Raw genomic sequence first — 19,662 nt, 5'->3', positions numbered from 1 at the left:
GTATTAGGCTGTCATTCTTACTACCGTGATATTTGTCTAACAAGGTGAATTACTCTTATATTATCTGGTAGTGATTAGTATTCTGTGTATGAATATAAACTATACTAGTCAATTTTGACAATAATTTCGTCAAAGTTGACTGACAAAAATAACTTCCAGAGAGATTTTCAGTAATGTAATATTTAACGGAAATTAACGGACCATACTGTAAGTTATATCATGGTATTGGCCGATACTTGGTGAAAATCAATAGCTCATGTAATCAAAAAACACTTTATTGTCAGATTTCTACTAAACGACTTTACGAAAACGCAACACGTGTTTCGCCATACAATGGCTTCTTCGGGCTTGTCTTTACTAACTATAGTCTGCATATTCAATGCTCAATATAGCTTATTTTACAGTCTGAAGTACCTACATTTCAAGTACCTGATTTTTACCTAAGTTTGTAATGAAGTAAATTACCTGAGCTTATGTCCCAGTTTCTAAATTAGAAAAAATATTTAGTAACGGAGAGTTACTCATTTCCAATTGATCATTCAGTAAATCACCTGAATTCCTGAATCTATTGATTGTTAAACATTCTAGAATATTGACTTTCAAACTCTTCTATTCTAAATGTAACACATCTTATTCATGATTGAACTCATGTCCTTCTGCTAAAAGGTGGTTTGCAAATGTGGAATTGGTCTTTGTATTTACAAAACTACTTCTATTCTCTTCAATTCTTTGGGAAAATGCTCTCCTTGTTTGGCCATTATACAGTTTTGGGCATATCTTATATACGACACTGAAATTTTGTCTTTATTATCTTTAAGAAATCTATTCAGACTATTATTCGTTCTGTAATCTACGTATGACAATGTCCTATAACTGACATTATCGCATCTTGAATTTGGGTTCACCAGGTCCATGGCTTGCTTTTGTAGTTTTTTCTCCACACACCCTTACCAGCATAAAGTTGCTGCATTTAATAGTTTGCTCCACAGACTATTGAATATTCCACTGTCTGAGAGTAATTTTTAAAGAGAGCCGGGTTTGATCAAACAAATCGCGGTTAACAACGTTTATAAGGTAGATATTATAGACTATATTCCTTCCAAAAAACAAGCCATGGACCTGGCCAATAATATTGGCCAGGTTCAACCAATAATATTGCCCGTTTTTTTAAGAAAGGATGCGTAAACGTAGCTCACAGAACGAATAATAATCTAAGTAAATTTATTAAAAACAATAAAGACAAAACTTCGGCGTCGGATAGATCAGGAGTATATAAGCTGACTTGTGGCTCTTGCCCAAAACAGTATATTGGCCAAACAGACCGATTCCACATTTGTTGCAAACCACCTTTCAGCAGAAGGACATGAGTTCAATCATGAATACGATATGTTACATTATGTTTGAAACTCAATCTTCTAGAATGTTCAGAAGTCATTAGATTCAGGAATTGAATTATTTTTCTGAATAAATAATCAATTAGAATTGAATTACTCCATGTTACTAAATATTTTTTTAAATTTGGAAATTTAATTCATTTCAAACTTAGGTAAAAATCAGGTAAACGAAATGTAGGTACTTCAAAATGTAGAATAAGGTATATTTAACATCGAATATGTAGAATATAGTTAGTAAAGACATGCCCGAAAAAGCCATTGTATGGCGAAACACGTATTGCGTTTTTGTAAAATCATTTAGTGAAAATCTCAAAATGAAGTGTTTTTTGAATACGTTTGCTAGTGTTAGTTGTATGAGTGAAGGCAATGAAAGTTCGCCTATATACTTTTTCTGTTTCCCCAAAATGCCTTGAAAGTAGTTTGGGAATTTATTGATGCCTTTCTGATTTGTACAAATATTCACTCTAGAATCTTGAGACCATCACCCACGAAGTATCAGATCAGAGTTCACTCACATTTTTTTTTAATGAGCAAGTCTGCCTTGGACTTAGTTGACATTGTTTTTTTTCGTATTCTCTCAATGACAGAAACAGTTGGTATATTTGCTTAAACTTGTGGTCATTTGTGTTTTTTCTTCTAATAGCCTTTCGAGAAAAAATAATATAAAAAGAGTTCCATTATATGAACTTGTTTGCCTATTAATAATACAAAAATATGTATTAAAGCTATTTACAGATCGCCATCAACCTGGATAGATGAATTTAATTATAATTTGAAGCAACATCTCTCCCAAATAGATTATCAAGATTATGATCACATAATCATCGTGGGTGACATGAACATTAATATATTGGAAGAACAAAATAAAAATGGTTCTATTGATGATTATATGAATATTCTTTCAGAATTCGGATTTATTTCACTGATCAATAAGCCTACTCGCATAACTCAGACCTCCAGCTCTTGCCTGGACCACATTTTTCTAAAAAGTAAAACGTTTGTCCCAGAAATGTTAACTTCAGCAATATTCAAAACTTAAATTACAGATCATTTCCCTACGGTTGCGACACTGAAAAATGACACCCCTATACAAGAAATACCAAATAACAAAGCGAAGTTTATAAATAAGATAAATCAAAACAAAATGTTGGAACTACTACGTCAACAGGCATGGACTGAAATTTATGAAGAGAAAGAACCAGAAACGAGTATGAATAAATTCATTTCCACATTTAAAGAAATAATATCTCAATCAACCACATGCATAAAAGTGCAATGGTCGAAGAAAAAAAAGCCTTGGATTACACATCTATAAAAAAGCGTGATAAATTATTTATCAAACACGTTAAAAATCCACGTAATGAAGACTACAAAAAAGAATTATATTATAGAAATAAGATAAATAGTCTCCGAAAAAAAATAAAAACTGATTACTTTAAAAACCAAATAAATAATAACCAAAACTACTCAAAAAATCTTTGAAAAATAGTTAATGATTTTACAAACAATTATAATAATAAAAATAGCATACTTAAAATACAGTCAGACATAAAGGGCGAACTTATTGAGTTGAAAGATATTTGTAATGAATTCAATGATTACTTTGCGGAAGTAGGACCAAAATTAGCTGCAAAAATACCTTATGAAAAAATCGAAAAAGGGGAAGTAAGACTTCCAAATTCTATGTATATGTCCAACACCGACCCAAATGAAGTTATAGAAATCATGAGTAACTTGAGAGATAAAAAATCACCTGGTCTAGACGATATCTCGAATGAAATACTAAAAACATCATCTGAGTTCATTTCTAAGCCAATTTCACATATATTCAATAAAGCTATAGAGCAAGGCGTGTTTCCAAAACATCTGAAAGAGGCCAAGATTATTCCAGTCTACAAAACAGGGAAGAAAACAAATGTTTCAAATTATCGGCCCTTGTCAATCTTATCCTTTATTTCGAAAATATTTGAAAAGATATTTAAAAAACGATTGATCTCATATCTGAATAAAAAAACATTTTATCGAAATATCAGTACGGATTTCAAGAACATAGATCAACCGAGGATGCTATAGCAGATGTAACATTCACAATATATAAGGCTATAGATGAAAAAAAGTTTGCCTAGGTGTACTACTTGATTTGGCAAAGGCATTTGACACCGTGAGCCATGCACTTTTGCTCAGCAAGCTTGAAAATCTGGGTGTAAGGGGTAATGTTAACAAACTTTTCAGTAGTTTTCTTGAAGATCGTACCCAAAGAGTCCAGATAAATGGCGAAATGAGTGAAAAAAAGGAATGTATCTTGTGGTGTGCCTCAGGGAACCGTCTTAGGTCCTATCTTATTCCTTGCATATCCGAATTCATTATTTTCTCAACAATCTTGTGGGAAGATAATTTCATTTGCTGATGACACTGTTATAATATATACCGCAAATGGATGGGAAGAAGAAATATTGCTGAACGTGATCTGAAATCATTGACTAAGAGGTTTAGAGCAAATCTGCACACAATCAACGTTGAAAAAATTGAAGTACTTCCATTCACTTCGTATGAGTAATATTTACCAGAATATATAAATATAGACATCAACTACAAAAATGTCAATTTAGTTAAATCAGCAAAATACTTATGTATTCACATAGATAGCTTTCTGAGATGGAATATTCAAGTGCATAACTTGAAAAATAAATTGAGAGGACTTCTATACAGGTTTCGCCAGCTACGAAATATACTAACCCTTAACAAATTGAAAATTTGTTAAGGGTTAGTATATTGTAGAATCTCTTCTACAATACGGTGTAATTGGTTGGGGTGGTACTCGATCCACTAGAAAAAATACAGAAGTGTATTTTAAAAATTATATATAACAAAAGCTCTCGTTATCCTACAGAACAACTCTATGGGGAATTGAAAATTTCAGATTTAAGGCAACTGTTTTCTAAAACGAGTATCACATTTCTAAAAATAGAAATTACTTGAAAAACTTACCCCACAATCGAATAACACGAGCTCAAAACTCTGCAGCAGTGTACATACCAAGAGCAAAAAAAACAATTGGTCAAAGATGCTTTACCTATATTGGAGCTAAACTCCTGAATCATGTTCCTGTCTCAGTTAAAACACTTAATAATATTGGTCTGATGAAGAAACACATTAAAAAATGGATTCTTGAACAAAGTAGACAATTTGTCAAAAACATTGTAGACCCAGCAAATTGATTCATTTCTTATTTACTCATTTATTTATCTTATTTCTTCTCTCCATCATTATTTTTAATTTCCTCTTATAAGCTTACTCATAAGACGAAACAAAAAAAAACAATTGTTCCCACAGACAGGTTCCATGTGAACCTAAGTGACAATCGTTTTTTATTTGCACACTCTTATGCTTTTCAATATTCTATGTAATACTTCTAAGAAGATTTGACAAATAAATATTATTATTATTATTATTATTTTTTTCACCGTAGTGTGCGCTGGTCAGGCCCTATCCTCCGAAGCCCCGATACATTCGGGAGGGCGCGCCAGCATAATCAACCAATGACCACTCCCCACACCGTGGGGTAAGTGATCATTGGGCCCGAGAATCATGTGCCCTGAGCAAACGCAGTGAGCCAAGAATGACAGCCTTCTGCATCTGTGCGGCTAAGATTTCTGCCTTAGTGCGGCAAGCCGGTATGATTTTGAGATTCGAGAGTAGAGAAGACATCATTCCACCAAGGACTCCAATAATCAGAACGACCATCTTGACAGAGTGATCTGGATAGAGTCTGCGGAGTTCGAAGAGAAAATCTCGATATTTTATCCGTTTTTCCTCCTCTTTTCTGACGATATTCGTCTCGCCAGGAGCTGAAAACTCCACGACAAATATCGTTTTGGTCTGGTGGTCGAGAAGGACTACATCAGGCTTATTAGCTTGTATGAGCCTGAGGGTGGGGAACGAATAGTACCAATAAATTCGGCACTTCTCGTTCCCCACAACGGATTCAATATTCCCCGGAGCGTAGGGCAACACCGGTGTCTCGTCAATACCGTAAGAGTGCCGTAGATGGTAATATAGCACTCTTAGGGCCGCGTTATGTCGATGGATATAGGCCGAGACCGCATATGCTGGACATGCTGATAGCAAGTGCATTAGGGTCTCGGGCGCCTCGCGGCAGGCCCTGCACCTTGTGTCAGGAACCTCTATACCCATCACGCGACTGCGGTAGACTAAGGTGTTGAAGACACCATCCTGGCAAGATGAACCCCTCAGTTTCCGACTTCAGCCCACTCGACCTGAGAAAAGCGAACGTCAGGCGCTTTGATAAGCCAAGGTCTTCAATATTATTGAAGAAGACCCCATGCATTGGCTTATCCCTGTGTCTCCGCAGAAGTAAGATGATCTCTGCGGCTTTTATCTGAGCTTTTTGCTGAACGGGTTCCAACTCGGTGACAGAGTTGTAGTCACCTCGTTCAGAGTCGAAAACTATACCGAGTTCATCAGCTGCTCGAGCAGCTGCCCTAAGGAGAAATGCCTCAATTTCTGCTCTCTCATGGTCACGGACCATGCAGAGAAGGGGATCCGAACTCCTGACGACTTTACAGGCTGTATCCAGTACCATTCTGTCATGTAGACACTCCAAACTCAAAAGTCCACCACCTCCCTGTTGTCGGGGGAAGTACAACCTTGGAACGGACGATTTGGGATGCAAACTCCTATAGAGATGCATCATTTTTCGGGACCTTACGTCGAGTTGATACAGCTCCTCCCGAGTCCACTTCACTACTCCAAACGAGTAGAGTAAGATTGAAACGGCAAGCATATTTGTTGCAGCAACTTTGTTCTTCCCCGACAGCTCCGATGACCAGATCTGTCGAAGTTTGTGTTGATACTTGCCGCGGAGAGAGTTTTTCACTGCGGTTACCTCTTGTGAGTGGCTTTGTTCCACCCTGAGGTAAGTATACGTCTCTCCGGCATCCAGATGGTGTAGGATGCTTCCATCTACGAGCTGCACATCCTCTCCGTAGTCCCCGCATCGTCCTCTTTTGAGATGAACCATTGCACATTTGTCTATCCCGAATTTCATACCTATAGCATGCGTGTACTCTTCCACCACCCTCAAGGACTGATGGAGATCCTTCTCTCCAGAGGCATAAAGTTTAAAATCATCCATATAAAACAGATGGGTGACCTTGTGCCTCCGGTTTCCGGGGTTGCCACAGTTATACCCTCGAGTGTTTCTGAGCGCAACGGATAATGGCAATAGTGAGATGCAGAATAGAAGGGGACTGAGGGAATCACCCTGAAATACACCCCTTCTGAAAGTGACCCACCCTGTTTGGACTCTTGCTTGACCAGATGTTATGGTGAAGCGAGTTCGCCAAAGTGGTATCAGTTGTTCAATGCATCTCACTATGTTGTCGGGTACCGCAAGGCATCTGAGCAAATGCAAGATGAGCTCATGCGAAATTGTATCAAATGCCTTACGGTAATCGATCCAGGCCATAGAGAGGTTACGCTTATATTGTATCGAGTCCTGCGTTACACATCTATCGATGAGCAGGTTCTCTTTACATCCAGCGACTCCTCTCTTCGACCCTCTCTGCTCATATATCCGTTCGAACACTCGGTCAACTGCGGTGAGTATTCGTGTGTATAAGATGCTTGTAAACAACTTATAACACGAATTCAAGCATGTTATCGGTCTGTAATTCTTAGGAATCGACAAATCTCCGCTTTTGGGGATGAGAACGGTCCGCCCCTCGACAAACCAATCCGGAATCGGCTGCTCTCCGTCCAGCCATAAGTAGAAAACTCTCGCCAGATGGCGGTGGGTACTTGGTAGTTTTTTCCACCAATAAGTGTTCAGCCCATCTGGGCCTGGAGCAGCAAAGTTCTTGGAACCAACAAGGGCTCTTCGAACGTCATCCGGGGTTATCGGGTTGCGCAGTTCATTGAGCTCAGGCTGTCGAAGCTCTCTGTTGAAAGCTTCGAACTGCGCTAGGGCTGGAGTGTCTGAGTTGAGTGGCTGCGGGTGTTCATAGATATCCTTCCAGAAGGATTCCACCTGGTCAGCAGTCGGCGGATTATCCACAACACGTGGAGGCTCTTGGAATAAGCGAGAAGGTTTCTCGCGGAACCTAAGATTTTCCGCGATACTTCTCGCTCGCCTCACTAGTGACTTCTTAGCAGCCACTAGCATTCGTATCCTATCAAGGCAATGCTGTTTGGTGGTCAACAGCACGCCTTGGATTAGAGTGTGATGGATACGTCGTAAATTGGCGGATATTCGCCGCACTGCGGGCGTGAAAGGCCTATTGGCCGCCCTGTAGTCCATCACACATTGGATACGAGACGCGTGTTGTCTCGCTGACGTGATCTTAGCCTCCATCTTGTGTACACGCCGTTCAATCTTCCGAACCGCAAGGCCGGGATTTCGTCCTTCTGATTCGGAAAGCGATTGGACGACGTTATACACGGCGGTGTTGATTTGCCAGATGTCAGCCTCTTCTGTTAGAACACTATGAACCTCCGCATCCAAACAAGCCAGTTCTTGTGACTTCAGGGGCCTAATTCTGTGGAGCGCCCTGCGTTTTCTGATTGTCGTCTCCATTGGTGGTATGGTGCGAGTCTCCTCTCCAGCCATGCCAACGGGTGGTAGAACTGCCACTTCGTTAGCAGACTGGGGAGTAGCTATATAGCCCTGCCGCCGAAGATAGGATACGTAATCCCTAAGATTTTGGGCGGAAAAGGCGGCATGCTCCGGATGTGTTTCACACCACAGAGCATGCAATCTCGCCATGTACCCTCTTCGCGCGGGCTCGCTACTCTCGTAGCAATGCATAAGGCTATCTCTCAGCTCATGCGTCCACTCAAAGCGTCCGTTGTCGTTGCCAGGGTTGTCATCAGTAGGCAAATCATCGTTATGGGCCCCACCACCTTGCCTCTGACCCCTCCGAGCGGGTCGATTGTGGGGGCCCCTTCCTTGATCACTGGGAACCAGAACTCTATTCTCCCCCCGGCCGGCACCGGAGGAAGAATAGAGTTCTCCTTCCCGGGTGCGCCTGGGCTGCCGGTCCGGTTTTGCACCAGTTGCTCGGGTAAGTGGTGTCGCAACTCACCAAAGGCCAAGGGTGTTAGTGGCCATCCCTGCTTATTTATTATTATTATTATTATTGAGTTATCCGGATTTCATTTCAGTACAAAGTTCTGTAACAACATTTCGCACCTCCCACACATCAAATTCCGGCAGAATGTAAACTATTTCAATTTCTACCATACGCTTGTCTTCACTTCTCTTCCTGAACATTCCGCACACAAAGTTGCGAGATATTAACTGCAACAATATAGGAAATTAAACAAGATGATAAATATGAGCCGGAGGTTGAACCGTCACCAAGTGGACGATAAATCACTTTTGCGGGTCCCATTCCTCGGAGACAAGCCTCACTAAATAATCCTTTACAGTGTATTATATCATTTAATACCACCGAACTGCTCCTCTGCAATCTTGGGGAATTATAAAACACAATTATGGTCGTATGGACACGGCGACACATGAAAACCGAGTAAAATGGTCTAAGTTGGACTTTTGGGTGAATCGTTACGCTAGCTATAAATTTGGCTAAATCCCGGTTTATGTAGACTTGGAGTTGTATAACCAATCTGCTTTTACCAGATGAAAGTTGGTCGTGACCAGGCAAGGGAAGAAACTCTGAATAGCTTTCTCCCATGGAATGATAATAGTGAAATCAGAAACTTGATTAGAAAAGTCGGGATTATTTCATTTTATCATAGTTTTTGTTATTAGTGTTATCTCTTGTCGAGACAAGACAATGAAATGCCTCGTCTTGACAAGAATACCGTTTCATTCGAAGAGAGGTTGCATTCTTTTTATTGATCAAAATTGTCTGTAAAATAACGAGCTGCGACAAAGTAATAACTATTTTCTTTAGTAGAAAAATGTACTTTTGAAAGTCAGTATTTATAGATATACCATATAACAATTGAAATATCCACGAAACCATCAAAACTGTGATTCCATTATGTAATACTCTAGAAAAATGGTTATTGTTTTGCAAATGCAAATGTTACAATATCAAATACCTTCTTACTACACACGTCTGATACTTTTTTTCATAGATACCCCGAATGTTTGGAGTACCATCTGAAAGAGAAACAGTGATTTTCGTCTAATTCAATGTTTACATGACTGCAGCTATTTCAGAAGGATTTTTTTTAACAATTCACTGTTTATGTGGAAGTAGTTGTTTGTTCTGTGTTTGATCTACAGATCTTTTTAAAGCGTTTTCATTGTCTTTCTTTGGAATTTTCTCACATTTGTTTTTGAAGGTGGTTGACAATGTTTCGTGGTGTATTTCATCAGTTCGAACTTCCATTGTCTAATATAATATAAATTGATTTGGAATCCCTGAAAAAAATTAAAAAGATTAACCGAAAATAACAATTTCATTAAACAAAGAAACTGAAACTACAAAGAAATAACATACAAGGAACAACAAAAAAAAAATATAAAAAATTAAATATTGATAAATGCTGAAAATTAAAAAATATTATTAACAAAAAATGAAAAATAAAAATTAAAAGATTTCAAACCAAGTTACGTCACCATGTTTCGATTGTTAGTATCCACAATCGCCTTCGGGTGATAACTGGACTTATTCGAGTGCTTTCACCTATCCCCTCTTCCCTCTCTCCGCTTCATCGGTTTCAGCGGGAGATGACCGTTTGGCAGTAGTAGGTCGTTTTTCGCTATTAGAGGTTTCCATATGTTACGTATCTCTACGCGTTGTTGGACAACATATACGCGGCTTCTTTGAATTTTCTCCTAAACCAGTGCTCCTCTTTGTGGATTATTTCCCACTTGATATTATGTTGATGAGTCCGAGTTGATGAGCTATTCCAGATTTGCTGGTTTTCTCTCGCTGTGTGTGTTTCTTGTGCTCAGCAATGCGAACTTTCAATGGCCGATGTATGATTCTCCGCACTCGCAGGGTATCCGTTAATTGCAATTCTTGGAATCGCAGTCCGTGTTTGGTGGCCTAGTTTTCGTGAGGCTGCTACGGATAGTGTTCTCAGATCTGAAGCAGGAACTGATGTTATACTTGGACCCAATCCTTCTTATAACATTTCCAAAAATCATTCACTCATTTCATTTTGAATGAGGTATTATTGTTCCGTTGCTGAATTTAAATAATGAATCGAAGAGGTTTTGTATTAAAGTGTATAATATTTTAAAATTCTTGCACAGCGCTTTCGACTTTCGTCATCATAAGTGCTCACTTGTCAGGCAACAGGAAGTATCAAGATAAGTGAATTGTACATAGTAATATTTGAATTATATAAAACAAAATAGGCTTATAGCCATAAGATACTTTGACTGAACCACATGGCCTCAATCCAAAAATGTATTTTCTTGGCTATAAGCCTATTTTGTTTTATATAATTCAAATATTACAATGTACAATTCACTTATCTTGATACTTCCTGTTGCCTGACAAGTGAGCACTGATGATGACGAAAGTTGAAAGCGCTTTGCAAGAATTTTAAAATATTATACACTTTAATACAAAACCTCTTCGATTCATTAATTCAAATAAGTGTATTCAGCTTTCCCAAATCCTTTTAAATTTAAATAAAATTTACAGACAATTCCAAACCCAATTGTCTGACTAATTCGCAGGATCAACTGAAAATGCATTCAGAATATTCTGCAGGCCTTCAAGCAAGAAACAAAACAAGCAGTAATTTGACTTGATTTGCGGTTGCTTTATCCTACAACCTACCTGTATGATGTACCTGATTAGTATAAGTAGCTTTAGTTTTGAGTAGTTATTAGTTTCATCTTCCTCTTGAAGATGATCGCTTGGTGATCGAAACACGTGTCGAGGTGTAAAAATAACGATTTGGTGTTGGGAAAAAACTCCAATAATATATATTGTTACTAGTTTTTCAGAACAGGTATACATTAGATTAGCCTCCAAATGATCAGAACCTTCATAATAATAGTTTATATTGGGCCCTTTGAGAGATATATCAGCAATACATTGATAGATGATGTAGCCGTTACTACGTGGTAGGAAATCATAATGAAGAAAAGAGAATTGAAACTTTCTATGTTTTTTACCACTTTTATTTGTAACTAACGTTACTGCAGTTTTATCCTATAAGGATGTATAAGTTTGAAAATGTCCTTATAGAATGAAACTGCGGTAACGTTAATTACAAGTAAAAGTGGTAAAAAACATAAAAGTTAGGTTAGGGGGCGTCCATAAATTACGTGAGGTGTTTAAGGGAGGGAGGGGGTCGAGTCAAATCTCATCTAATCTTACGTTGGAGAGAGAGGAGGTCCTGGCGAATATCACGCAATTTTTTTTCTGATTGAAACAAAAAAAAACTATTTTGGTCCATTTAATCCAGATTGTACATGCTTAAGATTTAATCTTAAGCGTAATCGTATTACGATTAAGATCATTCACTAATCTGTTCGAAAGAAAATAATTTCATTCATACTTCCCTCAATAGTCTCTCTTGAGACCGCTCATGATTCTCCATGGAGTGAATTAGAGTAGATATTCTTTTTTAATCACAGTAGTTACGATTTAAGTATTCTATTGTTTAATTTTTATTACACTTATAAATAAACTCTCAGCAATATTGATTACTAGTCTTAACTAGTCGTAAATAAAAGCACGAAGCAATTTTTTTTTCTTTTTACAATAACCATCCAACGTGTGTACGTAAGAAACCCACATTTTGAAAAATCTCACGTGATATTGGGGGATGGGGGAGGGGGTTGAGTAAAATCTTACGATATCTCACCAGGGGGGACAGGAGGGACAGAAAATTAAAAAAAAACACCTCACGTAATTTATCGACGCCCCCTTAGGAGAAGGCAAGTTAGGAATTAATTTATGTATTTCCATTCTTATGATACTTATTTGATCTGGTGGTTGTCATAACTAATATAAAGCTGAAATTCTATTATTTAATTTTCCATTCTGGGGTTGAATTGAAAAATATATAATGTATTGGTATTGTTTCGCTTCGTTCTCAATCCTCTCAATCCTCTCAATCAGGAAAATTCAACAGGAGCAAACTCTACTGTGCATTTTAGTTGAAACGAGCTACCTTGAGTAAGTCATTTGATATCTTGACTGTAAAATCAAATTCACAACCCTCATGTCAAACATGTTAAATAGAAATGATTGTTGAAGTAATCTCATTTGAAAAAATATTTCAATTCTTTAACATTTCGTATATTACAACGTTACTTAAGCAATATCAGAAAAAACTCTTTTCAATTCCCAATTAGTAGGTCAACCTGAACGTTTCAAATTTCTACTATTTGAGCACTATTGGATGATATTGATGAAAATAACAAAAAAAAGTTACTGCTGAAATTATTGATGTTCATATCAAAATTATTCTGATATAGTGACTATCAGATCACTTTGATTATTAGATTTTTTATTTTTGTCCTGTTGAACTAGAGTTATTATTTCGTGAGTTTTTATAAAAACATGGAAATCAGCAAGGGACGCTGCTTGTATTTTTAATATCCTGACAAAAAGGTAAGTAAAAATGTTTTGAAATTATTACATCATTGATTAAGTTGTTGCAAGCATCAGGAATAACTCTTTCGAACGTTTCCAAAATTCTCCATGAACACAAATTCCAACCGCATATAGTGAAAATAAGTCATCAGTTGAACGAAGACGATTTCGAGAGAAGAGTTGAATTTTGTGACCCTAATCCAGCTCTCTTGTTACCACAGGTTTCTTAGATGTATGTACATGTCATCTAAATTGGCAAGTACATCGTCTAATTTTAGAAACATTGATTGTTTCAAATCCCAATATGATAGGCCATATTCATGCCAAATATTCTTAAAAATTGAAAATTTGGATAGAAATTTTGGATGACTCCATTCGAGAATCATTAATTTCTGAAGCAAACTCAAATGGTGAAGGATATTATGCCAAGCATCAACAACGCCATCCAGTTAGATTCTTACTAGCGAAATGGGTATATATTTTCCAAAAAGATGCGACTCCTCACCATTGCGTAGTACCAGTGCGATGAATCCTAAATATTGATTTTCCAGTTTGATGGACTGGAAGGAAAATTTCTACAGAATGACCACCCATATCTTCCGATATAACTCCACTAGACTTTCTTCTATACCTAGTAATGCTTGAAATCAGAAGTCAACGAGATACAGCTAACCATTGTAGATAATTTTCGGGAAGAAATCACCAGATGCTGATATTCTTCAAAATGTAACAGAGAGAACAGAAGAGCCTTAATACCATTGTTTGCAAGTTAATGACGTTCTGCTTGAACATTAGATAAAGTGAATATTTCAAATACAGATTCAAAACAGTATTTTATTTGAATTACAGGATTGGATACAGACTTGGAAGGATTCTTAGAAATGTTGTCACTCGACTATTATTTCCATTTGTGTGGGGAGGGTGTGGTGGAAAAGAGGTAGATTTTCACAAAGATATGTGTCTGTCGGCTTGAAAAATCAAGTTGGCATATTTCATGATTTCTTTATAATCCTGACAACAAATGACTCAATTCAGGGTGGCTCTTTTCTACTGAAATGCATTATATGTTAAAGTGTCCAAAAATATTGAATTTTCATCAACCACAATAGATTTCGAAAAGCATATTCGATTATTTCAAAAAATATTTTTCATATAAAATCTCGACTGAACTCGATTAATTCACAGGTAGGTACTCTAAATTGAAAAACGAATATAGAACGTTCAGAAGTCATCGAACGAACAATAATGAATTTTATAACTAAAAATTAAATTTATCTAAGGATAACGGTAAAAAAACTCGTCAATGAAATGAAGGACAGGGATAAATCTAAGTTTTCGATTAAAAATATAACAATGAAAACCCAGCAAGGAATTGTAATGAATTTGAAGAATAAATGAAATTCTTTCAATAATTTGTTAACATAGGTGTTGAAATGTCAGAAAAAAGTAAGAAAGCCAATACCTTACCTGATTGTATTTTTTAAAGGAAATATCTTTTCTATGTTCTCAAACCAGTTTCCAAAAATGAAATTATTAAAGTTATATCAAAACTCAAAAATAACTGTTCCCTAAGTCCTTATGATATTTTCACGATTTTCATAAAAAATATGCATATGCATGTAATAATACCACTGGTTCATTTAATTAATCTAACTTTTAATCACTGTAAACACTCACTTATCAGTGGAAAAATCATTGTTTACACCCATATACACGGCAGGTAAACAAAATATTGTTGGCCTATATAGTTGGCCTCTGTAATGAATAATTCGGCAAACATTTTTGGGAAAACACTCAAGAAAAGATCAACAGTTTTATTTAAAAAATATCAATGACGAATAGTCAATTTGGCTTCATAGCATATTTGATTCCATCCAGAGAGGTACATATCAGAAATACGCGACGGACTGTGGCTGCTCATCGTTATGAGGATCAACTCAGGACACCTCGTACTTCACTGTTCAAGAACTATTTCATTTGGAGAACTGCGTTTAGGTGGAATGAACTTTCTGAGAACGTTTTTCCAAATGGATTTTATCTCCAGCGATTCAAATCCAATGTGAATCACTACTTTCGCACAGGCACCGCTCTTAGAGCGCCTTAAGGATTTTTCTGTAGTGCTTGCGTTTTGTCCTTTAAAAAAATAGGGAACTCTAATACGACAAGTGCTGTTCTTGACTCTCTTGAAAAAGCTGTGGGAGCCCTGGAGAGATCAGAAGAGTGTTTAGCAATCTTTTCTTGATCTTGTCAAACCTTTCGACACAGTATTGACAAGCTCTTGGAGAAATTGCATTACTATGGTATAAAAAGAAAATGCTATCTCTGATTTTAGACAACTTGACATGCAGGATACAAAAAGTCAAACTAGACCATGAAACCAGCAGTGCCAGAGAAATGAAAATTTGGATTCCTCAAGGAACGGTACTAGGTCCAGTTCTGTTCGTGATTTAGTTAAATAGCATTAGTCCTATCCTTAATTTCGAACGACACATAATTTCCTATGCCGATGACACACCTCTAGTTGTAACTGAAAATTCTTGAGACAAAGTGTACACAGATTCTTAAGAGATATTGTAGAATATTCAAGAATATCCATAAAACTAAATTTATAACATTTCCAGTACTCCAAAGCGACCAGCCCAATAAAGGTACGCTCTGTATACATAAAGTTGAATGTGAAACAGAAATACGCTCTTGTTCGTTCATAGAACAAACACAAGACTTAAAATACTTGGGGGGTCATGGAAGATGAAAATGTAAGATGGAATGTATATGCTAATCGTGTAACAAAACGTCTGAGAATGTTGTTCAGATAGTTTTATGCTTTGAGCTCTAGACAACAAAAACCGCATGGTCGTCTATCTCTTGCTGAAACAATAATGACTCATTGTATCAAAGTATGGGGTGGTATGTTCAATAATTTCCTACAGATACCCAAAATACATGTTATTCAAAAAAATAGACTACTTTCTTCTGAAACACTATATAAAGACTTGATGCTCTCAATGTTTGATGTCTATATACTCATAGTTGCCTAACCTGGATTTTTATTAATAAACATAAATTTGAGCATGCACAGCCAAGAACTGAAGTGAGATCTATGCGAAATATTTCACTCAAGCTGCCTGTCTTCAAAAAAACACTCAAAGGTTTCTGTTTTATTATTATCCGAAGCTATACACCTAATATTTTGCCTCAAAACATTCAGGTAATAAAAATTAATATTAGGAATTTTGTTTTTGAAAATAAAACTTTAATACTCGACATCTTCAACCGATTTCTTTGGTGATATATTTTCTTCCTCGCATCTAGATGATTTGATGGTAAACAAGAAGTGGTAACTCAATTGAATGTGCAGGATATGTTTTCAATTGTCAGTCAGAGGAACAGAATAATCACAGCACAAGCATATCTTATGCTCAGGTGAATTCTGAGCCGTTGGCTGACAATATAATCTCTAACATTGTACTGGGAAAAAAGGTTTTTGGCTTTCTACTACTCCATCTTGATACAAAAATATGTGGGAATCTCCCAAAGAAAAGAAGGAAGTAACCAATTTTAAAATAAGTAACTCTATACATGGATGTGTATAATACATATGAACTTCCATCCACTTAGTGACTGATAGTTTCCCCATTTGATCATTCAGTACATTTTAGAATTTTTAAATGTATGAATTTCTAAGCATTCCAAATGTAGTACTTCATAGTCATTTATTCCTTTTTCAAGGAAACGAACTTCTAACGGCAAATTTTGGTTCAACAAAAATTGCAAGCAACCTGTCGCCTCTAAAAATCTCTTCTACGGCAGTGGCGAAAAAATCCCAGTGCCGAAAAACGAACAAGGTTTGTTGATGCTCGCAATATCTGCAAACTTAGAATAAATGAAAGCAAATAACTTCACAATCAGAGAATTAGGGATATACTGCTTGCTAATCCCAACGGGTCTAGATCCTTTTAGTCGGTAGCTAAAGCTGTTAATCAAAACTTAGCAGAATCCACATTTCCACCACTAACTCAAGCGGATGGTTCAATTGCAACAACAGCCATAGAAAAAGCGAATCTACCACCACCCACTATTCCCATACTAGAATCCACAATGGCGGAAATTACTTTTCGACAACGTCTAGTCAGACAAATTTGAAACAGCTCAATATCAAAAAGGCCTGATGTACTTGAAAAATGCGCCAATGAACTAGCACCAGTACTTTGCAAACTTTTCAACCTGTATTACAAGGAAGGGGTTTTGTCCTTCTTGTAGGAAAATTAAATTGCTCACGTTGAGCCTATATCCAAAAAAGGCAAGAAAAATCTTTCAAACAAATATAAACCAGTCGCTTTGGTATCAGTGATATCAAAAAATCATGAAGAAAACCGTAAACTAACACATCTTTGAATATTTCAAAGACTTCAACATATTGAGTGATCATCAATATGGCTTCCGGAAACAAATATCCACAGACGACCTTCCATCGTATGTCACCCATATTTGAAATAATGCGTTCGAAAAACATAGAGAGTCAACAGCTATTGCACTTGATATTTCCAAGGCAATTGACCGTGTGTGACATGAGAGTTAGCTGGCCAAACTTCTATGCTATGGCTTGTCGGGTCTTTTTGTGTATGGCCCTCCGGATTTCTGATATTGTCCCCAACCCTCTTTCTATTGTATATCAATGACTTATCGGAAAAAAACGGAAACCAATATAATCCTATGCTGACAACAACACATTTGTTTCCTCATTTCGTTTTGATTCCAGAACATCGGCAGCGGATGCACATCTTCACCGGCCGCAGGAGGTTGCATATCTTAATGAGGATCTAGAAATAATTTCGAATTTGGGTGAAAGTAACCAGGTTCAATTTAATGCTACAAAAACCCAGGCATCGGTTTTCTCCAAAAAGATAAATGTTTCGAACCGGATATAATAATGTCAGGTCAGACAATTCCCCTTTCTGCTTCGATAATAGCTTGTTGGGAGTTGAAATAGATACTAATATGCCTTGGCAAAATAATGTTCTTTGTATATGTTATACTTCTCAAAAGCTTGGAACACTGTTCCGAACCAGAAAACTGTACACACATCAGCAGCTTTTGATGCTTTATAAAGCTCAGAGCAAACCTTCTTTGGAGTATTGTTCTCATGTATGCGCAGCGCCCGATCCAGCTATTTCGCCGCTCCGGGCAATAATATTTGCTGCTTTTTACCCATGCGTTATTTCATAGATGTTGTAATTGTAACCTTCAAAAAGACAAATTTCCCCTGCCGATATTAATGAAACAAAATAAGTTTCGTTTTAAGATATTTATTCAAATCCAGCATCCAGCACAGCTTGAAAGACGCAGTGTGATTACATTTTATTTTTGTAGTCCACTAAAATATGATGTGAAATTTCAATGATGTCAATAGTAATATATTATATTCTAACAACTTTTGTGTAGGGTGTGGTTTTTTTTGTCAAACCATCTTTCAAATTTTCGCAGCCGACGCCGCGCCTCCTTCAATTTTGCCGCCCTCATTTTTGCCGCCCGGACAGTTGTCCGGTTTACCCGCCCCCCTAGATTGGGCGCTGTGTATGCGGCTACGCTCCCAAATATACCCTCAAGCTGCAGGATTCCATCCATAAAAGAGCTATCGCCTGATTATGAACGTGAACTTGCAACTTTGATAAATATATTGTTAAAAATAAAATAAGTTTTTCCGTTAACCAGCTATCTCACCCCTACGAAAGACAACCCTCAAAAGTCGAAACTTGTGCGAACTAACGATTAACGAGGTCCTACCTTTAACGTGTGATTCATAACACGGGTTGGACGATAGAAAGTAAAAATCAAGCATTCAGCCTGCGGCTTGATACATCGACTGACACATCGGCCGATTGACTGAGTGAATAAAGCACCCACGTCAAACCGCCCGGCTACCGACCAACTACCGATAGTCTGGAATATTGGTGCTTGGACATTTGTCTCTCTGATACTTTTACGGAAAGTTTTCGAGTGACTTGACACATTTGATTCCACAAGAGCGATACATATCAGAAATACGAGACGGACTGCGGCTGCTCATCGTTTTGATGTTCAATGCAATATACCTCGAACTTCACTGTTTAAGAACTTCTTCATTTGAAGAACTGCGTTTATTATGTGGAATTACCTTCTTCAGACCATTTTTCTTAATGAATTCAATCTCCAGCGATTCAGATCCAACGTGATCGCTACTTTCGCACAGGTATCGCTTTTTAGAGCGCCTTAAGGATTTTCCTGTAGTGCCTCTGTTCCGTCCTTATATTTTCGTGAGGTTTTGTGAATCATTGGAACTAATCGATAAGACATTTCATCACACAGCATGTTTTGTGTATGACAGAGTATATTACTCATCACTAATCACTTTATGTATCATCACTCTGAGAGTATACCAAAGTGATATTTTTTTTATTTTCTGAAATATCAATAAAATGAAGCGCATATTGAAACATACATACATTTTGAAAAATCGCACCCACTGCATTCAGACACGTTAAAACATTAAAATATCTGCAGAACGAAGTTACGAATAGCACTGCAGCATCTCATGAATAAAAACAGTTTTATTCGTATTCGCAGTGCTCGTCTAGGGCTTCATCACCCAGACATTAACATTATAGTCTGGAATGTTGCCTCATCAGTACAACTCCAAAAAGCAAGTTGTTGAGTACTTTCATAGTTTCCGA

The 19,662-nt window shown here is 37.1% G+C and overlaps 1 protein-coding gene across 1 annotated transcript in view; it reads right to left on the bottom strand.

Annotated features, from left to right (window-relative positions):
* Nucleotides 1-337: 337 nt before the first annotated feature.
* LOC141485509 (uncharacterized) overlaps nt 338-19,662 on the bottom strand; it is a 35,129-nt gene continuing 15,804 nt past the window's right edge. Inside the window, exon 2 of the mRNA XM_074182332.1 lies at nt 338-357. The gene's annotated coding sequence lies outside the window, so the exon portion shown is untranslated. The remainder of the gene's footprint in view (nt 358-19,662) is intronic.

Source organism: Leptinotarsa decemlineata, unplaced genomic scaffold, assembly GCF_025532065.1.
Source record: "Leptinotarsa decemlineata unplaced genomic scaffold, Ldec_3_MD MMD2_tig00026328_RagTag_RagTag, whole genome shotgun sequence".
NCBI classification, from domain to species: Eukaryota; Metazoa; Arthropoda; class Insecta; order Coleoptera; family Chrysomelidae; genus Leptinotarsa; species Leptinotarsa decemlineata.
This window is presented reverse-complemented; position numbering and strand designations above follow the sequence as displayed.